The sequence below is a fragment of the Cupressus sempervirens genome, chromosome 5 (genome assembly GCF_028749045.1).
Source record: "Cupressus sempervirens isolate cs-2001-9-10 chromosome 5, ASM2874904v1, whole genome shotgun sequence".
NCBI lineage: Eukaryota > Viridiplantae > Streptophyta > Pinopsida > Cupressales > Cupressaceae > Cupressus > Cupressus sempervirens.
Window position 1 is genome coordinate 284,906,099 of NC_143122.1, and position 12,014 is coordinate 284,918,112.

The 12,014-nt window shown below is 34.4% G+C and overlaps 1 pseudogene; it reads left to right on the plus strand.

Moving 5' to 3' along the window:
- The window catches only part of LOC149555685 (uncharacterized), a 97,286-nt pseudogene that overhangs the window by 80,888 nt on the left and 4,384 nt on the right, over window positions 1-12,014 (plus strand).

A 12,014-nucleotide genomic window follows, 5' to 3' on the forward strand; every position in this document is an offset into this window, starting at 1 on the left:
AGGGTTTTGAATGAGTCCTTCTTCAACTATACTCAGTTCAAGGTATGAACTATAGTGCGGATAGCTTCATTCTAGTATTTGATAGCAATGTTCTTTTCAATCATTAGAGTTCTTTCATAGTCCATGATAGATCTATTCCTCCTTTCAGCTATTCCATTCTACTCAGGAGTTCTAGTAGCTAATACCTATCTTTTGATTTCTCTTTCAATACAAAAGTTATTGAGCTCATGGGAGATGAATTCACCACCTCTGTCTAACCTCAAGAATTTCAATATTTTCCCTATTTCCTTCCCTACTCTAGCCAAATACCATTTGAACTTCTCAAATGCTTTTAATTTCTCTCTCAGATACATGACAATCATCATTCTAGAGTGTAATCATCAACAAAAAGGATGAAGAACTTTTCTCTAGTATAGCCCTAAATTCCGATAGGTCCACACAAATCAGTATGCACAATTTCTAAAATTTCTTCAGACTGATAGTTTTTACTTTTAAAGCTAGTCTTTCTCATCTTACCAATCTGATAGTTCTTGCATAGACCAACATTAGGTTTCTTTATACTGGGAATGCCTCTTACTTTCTTGAATTTTCTTACTTTCACCAGGTTATCAAAGTTCACATGACATAACCTTCTGTGCCATAACCAACTTTCTTCAACTTGAACAATAAAATGTGAACATTCACCAAGTTCAAGATAGAACAAGTTACCTTTTATCTATATGCCTAATCCAATTAGCTTTCCTTTGTGATCCAGCAGTCTTGCTTTTCCATTCATGAATTCCACCTTGAATCCAATATTGATTGGATATGCCACACTCAATAGATTATGTTTTAGTCGTTCAACCCAATAGGTATGATCACATACAAGCTCTATGTTTAGTAAGATTCTTCCTCTTCTTTTTATGCAACAAGGTTCATTATTACCAAACCTCACACTACGACCATCATAGTCTTCAAATTGTTCAAACTTAGTTTTTTCACCAGTCATATGATGAGAGTAACCACTATCTATAATCCATGTATCATTTTTTCTTACATGATAGATAAGTGCCATCTTATCTTCCTCATCATTATCAAATTCATCTTTCACAACATAAACAACTTCATCTTCACTATTGTCAGGATCCTTAGAATCTTTAGCCATGAAACATGTTTTCTTACCTTTGTCCTTGAATGATTTGTAATCTTTCTTGTCATTGCACTTATGACCTTTCTTCTCATCCTTTTTTTTCTTGTTTGGGCACCTAGCAACAATATGACCAATTTCCTCACATGAAAAATAGATTAGAGGAACTTTACCTGTGTATTTTCCTTTGCCTCTAGAATATTTCCTTGCAAGCAGAGCTTCAACCACCTCAAGATCACTGTCAGAACTCTATTTTGATTCTTCTTCACTTTTTGACTAAGAATCTTTTATCTTTTTGCCCTTTTCTTTGAGTAAAAGCTTGGCTTCAAATGCTGATTCAATGTTCTTGGAAGTTGGAACATAGTTTTCATAGTTATTTAGCTCAAATGTAGTCAATCTTCCTACTATGTCCTCTAAATTTATATTATGATTTGCTTCACATCTTCTTTCTTGAATTGTAGAAACTCTAATTGCATAAATGGGAAGCAATGTTCTAAGAACTTTACTTACAACTATTTCATCCTTGATATCTCCTTCAAAAGCCTTGATTGCACTGACACTTGCTTTGACTCTTTCAACATATTTAGCAATGTTCTCATCCTCTTTCATCCTCATCTAATCAAATTGTCCTCTTAGACTTTCTACTTTGGCTCTCCTCACATTATCATCACCACCATAGATATCTTTCAACTTGTTCCACATAGCAAAAGTAGTTTTTCAATCCTTGATATCATCAAATTCTTCATAGCTTAGGGTTGATGCAATGTCTATCATCATGGTGTTATGAATCTTCTTCTCAGCAATGTCAATGATAGATAATGTACCAGTAGGAGTTATACATTCTTCATCAAGATATTTCAATCTTGTATCTCCAATGGAAACTAGATGGAGTCTCATAAGACCTTGCCATGCTAAAAAGTTATCCCTATTAAGCCTTGGAATTTCCCTCTTGTAAGACATCTTGATCTTTAGCTTAGATCCTTGAAATCCTTCCTAAAAGTACCAAAAGCTCTGATACCAATTTTGGAAATACAGATGGAGTAATTGAGAGGGGAGGTGAATCAGGTACCACAAAAACAAATCCATAGATCCCTTAGATGTCTTATAAAATTAGTTACTGCTGTTACTCAGTAGCCATATAGAAAAATGTTCTAGCTCAGTAGATGTACTATATGTCATCTTAACAAAACTTAAACATTCACAGAGATTTAACATGCATGCATAAAAGAAATAACATGAACATGAGAGACACTAGATTCAACATGGAAACCCAATATGGGAAAAACCACCAAGTAAATAGCTACTAATTTTCACTTTTTTGAAATGGGCCCTATTAGGAGCTAACCTTGTTTAAGGTTACAAAATGCACTATTAGGTGTGACATTATTAGAGGATTTAATCACCCTACTAGGAGTGGCCTTGCTAGAGGAATTTAGAAAAATTCAATTCAACTATCCACCTTATTAAAGGATTTACGAAATGGTTGTTAGACCAACTCTATTAAAAGACTTGGAAATCACTGCTACAATTGTGAGAAAGTAACAATGAGTTGACCTAAATGAGATACAACTGAATTGCTAATACAAATATTTGTTCTACTTTACTAGATCTTCTCTAATTAAATACAACTTTGCTACTCCTCAAGGATATCCGATCCTTCTTCAAAATTTTCTCACACCTTCTTCATAATCAATACACTTGCATGCTTGTTCATTACACTTTAGAATTCACAACTTGACCTTTTATTTGTACCTTACAAATTGTCAAGTTGGGTCATTTACAAGTTACAATTACCAATAATCATTACATCAGTCAGCTACAAATATTACATAAAACAATTAAGCTTTATTTCCCAAGACAATGAAATCCTTCATTGGCCAACCCTGTTCGGTAGACACTACTCCAGAAATGATTTCAAGTGTTAACCAACTGAAGCTCGGTGAATACTGCAAACTTTGTAAAATCCCTTAGAAATAGAGCGAACTCAATAAACACTAACTATCCTTTGTTGACCTTGTGAGCTCGGTAAAAATTGACTTCTACCATAGAAACCTTTGATGCTCCAGTGAGCTCAATAGAAACTATTTCCATAGAGTATTTTTCAAGAATTCTCGGTAGACTCTATAATCCACTTTGCTAACCAATTGAGCTTAGTAGACTATTTAATTTTCCTTGATAACCAACTAAGCTTGGTAGACTCTATCAGATAACTGATATGACATTTTTGTAACATCAAAGACAACACAAAATTGAACAATTGTATCCAACATAGGAACATTCTAAAAAATGTTCTTTTATATTTTAAATTATTGATTGAGATGAAGTTATTTGGGGATGGAAGAGTTGATAACATCTCATATTTTCATATTGAATGTAAGAAATAATAGAAAAGCTTGCTTTAAGCTTTTTGCTTGAGTGGCATAGTGGAAAGTTGGTTGAACATACTAATTGTATCCTTAGTAAAGTTGTTAAGGTATTGAAGACACACCAAAGAGATGCACTAGACTCAGTTCTATTAGTGGAAAAAAAAATTGCAATACATTGGTGGTATCATACAAAGTCTCATGTAGCAGAGCTTACTACTGGGTATTATAACACTACCTACAAGAATGGTTATGACTCAATAGTGGTAATCTTTGCAAGACATGAGGAAAGAAGTTAATGTCACATTCAAAGCCTAGTTTACTAATAGGTATTGGTTTTTTTTTCATGTTTGGCTGACAAGGAGTCATTTATGCAATGCTTTTGTTGTTATTTGAATCAAGGTGTAACATTTGATAGTCTATGGTAGTTCACAGATTAGTTATATGCTGGATATTATTAAAGCTTTTAATTATTTTAATTTTATTTTAGTTTACCATGGAAATATTAATGGAGCCGATAGCATCTGCATAATATCACTTGGTTTATCTTAGTTATCCAAATTTACTACAAGGCTACATATTGGAAGATAGTTAAATCTGTACTTATGGGATGTTGCATCACTCTTATTTAACATAGTTCATTTTTATTAGTTTTCTATCTTTTAAAATTTCAACACTAGTTTTTTTACATTTCAATTGAATCTTGAATTTGAGGCAAGTTGTTGTTCATATTATACCAAAGTTGCATGGACAAAGAACGTAAGGACACAATCATATTTTAATACTCCCAATATGGATATGGATATGGAAAAACATGGTATAACCATAAACAATATTTTTATTGTTGGGTGTATAGAAATAATTACAAGGAACAAACTCATTTCTTTATCTTCACATATTGTTCAAACCTATAAGGCATTCACCTGTCATCTTTTACCAATATCATTGTGCACTATTAGGGGAAGTTTTGTCAAGATTAATATGGAAAATGAATCATGTTTGATAAATAAAACATGGAATCATTTATCATCTTTACAAATTTCAACTGTCATTCTTATAATTTTTTATAATAGGCCATTTCCATAGCCTACAATTTCATTGTTGCTACTAATTCCTTCATGGGTCCGTTCCCTTCAGAGATAACCAATGTTGTAGGATTAAGATCCTTCAACATCTCAAACAATATCTTTGTTGAAAATTTCCCCTCCAATTTCTCTAGATTGAAAAACTTGGAGATTTTGGATGTTTACAACAATAACTTCATATGACCATTGACTTTTGATGTTTGCCAAGTTCCTAAACTGAGGCATCTCCACCTAGGAGGGAATTATTTCTCTAGAAGTATACCTATTGATTATGGTAAGTGGGAACACCTAGAGTACCTTGCAATATCTAGAAATGAACTTCAAGGGAAAATACCCCCAGAGCTTACAAATATTAGTAAGCTTCGTGAGCTATATGTAGGCTACTACAATTCTTATGATGGAAGAATCCCTCCTAAAATTGGAAACTTAAGTAACCTTCTTCATCTAGATATGTTAGATTGTGGGTTGTCTGGTCTCATTCCCCCCAAGCTTGGGAATCTGAAGCATCTTAATACATTGTTCTTGCAAGTGATCAACAACTTATCTGAGATTATTCCTCCAAATGTGGGGACTCTCATGAGCTTGAAATCCATGGATATTTCTAACAATGAGTTGACAAGAGAAATCCCACAAGATTTATCAAATCTTAAGGAGTTGACACTATTGAATCTCTTCAAGAACAAGCTTTATGGCGACATTCCTTCCTTCATAGGTAACTTTCCCAACTTTAATTTTTTACAGCTATGGGAGAACAACTTTACCGATGGGATTCTGTAGCAACTCAAAAGGTATGGTAAGTTGTTTCAAATGGATATTTCCTCTTAAAAACATATTGTTTCATTCTTCTAGATCTATGTATTGGTGGAAAGTTGCAAACACTCACACCGCTTGATAACTTCTTCTTTGACCTCATTCTTGAGACATTGGGCAACTACATGTCTCTTACCAGACTATGTATGGGTCAAAATTTTCTCAATGGATCCATTCCTAAATGTCTATTGAACCATCCCAAGTGTAACATGATTGAACTTAAGGATAACTATTTTAGTGGCAACATTCTAGAGTAAACCATAATCATAATGGGCTTAGGTTAGTTAGCCTTATCCAAAAATAGCCTTTTAGGCCCTCTTCCTGCCTCAATAGGAAATTTCTTAGGCCTCCAAAGTCTCTTGTTGAATGGCAACAAGTTCACTAGTAGCATTCCTCTACAAATTCGTAATTTGAAACATCTGTCTAAAATGGATTTAAATAGTAATAGATTTTTAGGAGCAATTCCTCTAGAGATTGGATGTTGTAAGCTTTTAGCCTTTATAGATTTGAGTAGAAATTGTTAGAGTAATAAAGTATTTTCTTATTAATTAAATCTTATTGATTTAATTATTAAGTCACTTATTATCTCTAGTTTACTTAAGCTAAACTTTGGGCATATAATAATTAATTCTTTTATTAATTATTTGATGAAGGGTGCTCCCCTTAATACCATAAACCATAATAGAAACAAAGAAACAACATCAAATGTGAGAACAAAATATGGACTTCTTATTTGTGCCACAAATGTGGAATTATAGAATTCACAAGTACAATATGCTAACCGACATGGGCACCTTCATTATAGTAATCTGCAAGACTAAGTTGCGAACTACACCCAAAGCTATCCTAGACAATGTTTTGACCTATCTTAAATAGGCAATTTTATGCCACTCGAGAAGCTTCTAGACATTGAAACTTATCTACCTAGGGTAGATGGACCCTAACAAAACATATAGAGTCAACCAAATACATCTTTGACAATTATTTTAGATATTTTAGGTAGCCCAACTTCGAAAGACCATAACTCTCAAACTATTGCTCCAATTGGCTACTATAACCACTTTTCAAAAATGCTATCTCCTGAGCTATAGGCTTGAGATAGTGTTACCGTCTTCCATCAAGTTTTTGAACCTCATCTGGGCACTCTAAGGCCTCTAATAGTGAGGCTAAAGATTTTTCTTCAAAATTTTCCACCAAAAATCTGTAATAACTTCTCTAATACTTATGCTTGAGCAATGAGATTTTATGGTAGGCTTAGAACTCTAAAATGAACCTTTCCATAGAAAATGATAACATTCCAAGCTCACATGACAAACTTACTTAAAATAGAAAGCTCCCATAAATAGTAACCACCCTATCTACTAGTCCCTATTAAAATAGAAAATACTAAAATGAAAATAGTTTTGGGTGATGCAAGATTGCTCTTACATCCAGGATGCTACTACATTAGACACCTGAGGTAATTTGAGAAGTGACTCTATCATGTCTCAGGTGTTTATAGGAAAACCAAGATGACTAATCTCCTCCCTTGCTAGCTATGATGAATCCTCTACTAGCCTCCCTTTCTATTTGACCAGGTATTCTTCATAAGTTTTGTTGCTTTTACTTTTTCCAATATGACTGTCTAGTATCTCCTCAATTTCATTTGTAGCCAAACTAGCTGCTAAAATACTCCACTGTGCTTCTACAACTTCATCTCAATCACCTCCTTCATAATACTCTATCAAATCTAAAATATTAAATACTGATGAAATCTTCAATTCAACAAGCAACTCCACTTCATAAGAATTTCCAAAATCATGCCTTTTCACTATCCTACATGGTCCAAACTTCTTCATCTTTAACTTATTATATGTACCCACTAGAAAACACTCCTTTCTTAAAGTAACCATGACTTCATCTTCAATCTAAAATTCCTTATACCTCCCTTTCAAGTTTTCCTTAGCCTTGTACTATATATTCATCTTTATGATGTGCTTCCTCACCTTGTCATGGATGTTCTTCAAATGTTCAACAAATTCTTATGCTTCAGCACTACTTATCTCTCCTTTATCCAACTGCCACAATTCGGAAGCATTTCTAGGACTACTCCCACATACAATCTGGAATAGTGATTTATTAGTACTCCTATTGATAGAATTATTATATGAAAATTCTGCCTATGGTAAAATCATATCCCATCCTTTTGGTTTGTCTCCAACCAAACAACTCAGCAAGTTTCCCAAACTACAATTCACAACTTCTATCTATCCATCAGTATGTGGATGATGTGATGAACTAAACTTCTAATCTATCTTCAACTTCTTCCATAATGTATGCTAGAAATACCCAAAAAATTTGGTACTCAATCTAAAACTATACTCTTTGGAAAACCATGTAGTCTTCCCATTTCTCTGAAAAATAACTCTACCACATGAACAACATCACTAGTCTTCTTGCAAGGAACAAAATGTGTCATCTTTGAAAACCTATTAACCACCACTCAAAAAAAATCATGCCCTTGATATGTCCTTCATAATCCAGGAACAAAATCCATGCCGATATCCTCCCATGACTTCTCTCGTACATATAATGGCTAATACAACCTTATATTCTGCTTCACTCCTTTCACCATCTAACATACTCTATAATTATGTACAAACTTCACATCTTGCTACAATTGTGGCTAGTAATAATTCTTAGCAACCAAAGCCATGGTTTTATCTCTACCAAAATGTCTAGCCAATCCTCCACTACACTTTTTGTTGATGATATTTTCTCTCATTGAACTTCTAGGAATACACAATTGGTTTCCTTTGAACAACATACTATCTTGGATCATGAAATCCAACCACTTTTTCCTATGAAGTCTAACAAGTTCTATACAAGCCTACCATGCTTCACCAAAATCAGGATCATCTAGATACAAAAGTGTTGAGTTCCTTGAACCCAACCACCTCTATCTACATTTTTGTTAGTAAAATTTTTCTTCTACTAAGAGCATTTGCATCTCTATTAGTCACCCCACTCCTATGTTTCAAAAAAAATGTATAACTCTACAAAAACTCAAGAACACTTCAAATGCCTTTGGTTAAATTTTCCATGACTATTCAAATATTTCAAAGCTTGATGATTAGTATACAAAACAAACTCCTTAGGAAGAAGATAGTGTCTCCAATTATTCAATGCTTGAACTATAGCATAAAATTCCTAATCATAAACAAAAACATTTATTTTTGCACCGTTCAACTTCTCACTAAAATAAGCAAAAGGTCTACCTTCTTGGCTCAAAATAGCTCCTATTGCAGTACCACTAGCATCACAATCTACTTGAAACACCTTGTTAAAATCAGGAAGTGCTAAAATAGGTTGTTCAATAACTTTCTATTTCAAAAAATTAAAACTCTTATCTTCTCCTATAGTCCACTTAAATTCTTTCCTATCCCCTCTCATTGTTTTAGTCAAGGGTCCACAAATACTGCTAAAACCTCTTATGAACTTTCTATAAAAACTAGCCAATCCATGAAAAGATCTTACCTCTATCACACTCCTTGGAGTAGGCCATTCAAGGATAGCCTTCACTTTCTCTAGGTCCATTTTCAGACCTTCTACTAAGACTACAAATCCTAGGTACACCAACTCCTTCTTTACAAAACTACACTTCTTTAGGTTTATCAACAAATTTTCTTCCCTCAATTTATTAAACACCTTGTGAATATGGATGAAATGCTCCTCCAATGTTTTACTAAATATCAACATATCATCTAGGTAAACAATGACAAAATTACTCAAAAAATCCTTTAGTACCTCATTCATGAGCCAAATGAAAGTGCTTAGAGCATTGCCTAGCCCAAAAGGCATGACTAACCACTCATACAATCCTTCTTTGCTCTTGACAGTAGTCTTCCACTCATCACCTTCTCTGGTACAAATCTAATGGTATCCACTCTTTAGATCTATCTTTTTGAAATATTTAATCCACTCAAATAGTCCATAATATCATCCATCCTTGGCAATGGAAATTTGTACTTGATTGTGATCTTGTTAATAGCACAAGAATCTATACACATCCTCCATTCTCCATTTTTTTTTGGTGCTAGTACAACTAGTACAGCACATGGACTCAGACTCTCTCAAATCAACCCCTTCTATAACAAATCATGAACTTGTATGTTCAACTCTTCACTTTTTTTTGGTGTCATTCTATGTGCTACCTTGTTTGGAAAATTGGCTCCTAGAACCAAATCCATCTGGTGACTGATCTTCCTCATTGGGAGCAAACCATCAAGTACATTATCTAATACAATATTAGAAAAATCTCCCAATAGATCTCCAAATTCTACAGGTACCTCCTCTACTTCTTCTTTACTATCTTTAGGAGTTATAGAAAAACACATATGCTCATGTTTCATACATTTGAGAAACTCTTTTCCATCAACGAAACATATTCTAGCAACACTACATACCTTTTCTTCTTTCTCCTTCAATGGCTTCAACTTATGCTTCATTTCATCCTTGGTTAGAGTGTAGGTATTTTCTCACCCATTGTGTACAACATGCCTATCAAACTACCACAGCCTACCTAGCAACATATGACATATGTCCATAGGTATGATATCACACAGTACCTCATCTTGGTAACTTCCAATCTTGAACTTCACTGAGAAATGCTCATTGACCATGACCTTGTGGTCATCTTGCACCCAAGCAATATGGTATGGACACAGGTGTTTCTATCTCTTCAGCTTCATCTTTGTGACCATCATTTATGATACCAAATTGTTAGTACTTCCACCATCAATGATCACATCACAACACTTATCTTTACATCTACACCTTGTGTGAAACAAGCTCCTTCTTTGATCAAGTTCATTCTCACCACTCAACAGAACTCTTTTGTTAACTAGGACTTCTCCTCTTTTAGCATCTTCAGAATGTGAGGATCTGGCATCTTCATCAATGTGTGCAACTCTAGTCTGACCTTCTGTTCTTTGATCTATCCTTCCTTGGCACTGGGAACATTCAAATGCTTTATGTGCTTCTCCATAGTGAAAACATTTTCCACAAAAGCCTCCTCTTCCAAATCCTTGTCCTCTACCTCTTCCTCTCTGATCTCTATTATTCTGATCATGGAAATGATTGGAATTGTTTCCCTTCTAGTTCTAACTACTGCCTCTAGCATCATCCTTCTTCTGATCATCATTATGGCCACCATACGATCATCTGCTAGATCTTCCACTATAACCTCTTCCACTATTCTTATTGTTAAATTTCTTGCTTAGTTTCTCCTCAACTCTTAGGGAAAATTGGTATGCCTCCTCAATACTATTCATTCAAACTAGACTCATCTCATCATGAATAATTGGCCTTAACCCATTAAGATAATGAGTTGCTTTCTCCTTATCAACTTCTAGATGGCCAGTTCTAATGAGAACTCAGTAGAACTCTTTGATATACTCTTGGAAAAATTTTCCTACTTTCTTCAACCCTTGCATCTTCTTCAAAAGATCAAGCTCATAATCCATGGGATTGAATTATCGCATTCTATTTTGCTCCAACTGAACCTCCTGCTACCAAATCTTTGCATGTCCCTTCAATTTCACCTTAACAAACTTGACCCTATTAAGATCCTAAATATTTTCATACTTAAAGTACTCCTCTAGTTCATTGATCTAATCTATGAGCTCCTGTAGGTTAAGATTTTCCAAAAATGTGGAAACTTCAAACTTAGATCTTTTTCCAATCTTGGAGATGGCCCTAAAAGGCCTTTCTTTCTCTAGGTTTAGAACTGCGTCTACTTTGGCATTTTCTTCTACTTCATCCTCATCTTCACTTTCATCTCTTATAGGAATATTTATTCCTTTGCATATTTTTTCTTCCAATGCTTGCATTTTTCTTTGGAGGGCTCTAAAACCCTCAAGTGTAACACCTACAACTCTTCTGCCATGCTCTCTTAATGGAGCCATTTTTGCACTTCTATTGAAACCCTAGTGCAAACTACCTCACAATCAGTGATCTATCTACACAATTAGCCCAAATCATGGTCCTAGTGCAAACTGCCTCATAGTCGATGATCTATCCACACACTCAAGAACACTAGCTCTAATACCACTTGATGAAGGGTGCTCCCCTTAATACCAAAATCATAACAGAAACAAAGAAATAATAGCAAATGTGAGAACACAATATGGACTTCTTATTTGTGTCAAAAATGTAGAATTATAGAATTCATAAGTACAATATGCTAAACCACATGGGCACCTTCATTACAGTAATCTGCAAGACTAAGTTGTGAATTACACCTAGAGTTGTCCTAGACAATGTTAAGGTCTTTGTTAAATAGGAAATTTTATATCACCTAAGAAGGTTCTAGACATTGAAACTTAATACCTAGGGCTGACAGACCGTAACAAAACATATAGAATTAGCCAAATACATCTTTGATAATTATTTTAGATATTTCAGGTAGCCCAACTTTGGAAGGCCATAAATCTCAGACCGATGCTCTGATTGGCTATTATAACCACTTTTTAGAAATGCTAGCTCCTAATCTATAGGCTCAAGATGGTGTTACTACCCTTTTGTTGAGTTTTTGCACCTCATTCGGGTGCTCTATGACCTCCAATGGTGAGCTTGAGGATTTTTCTGTAA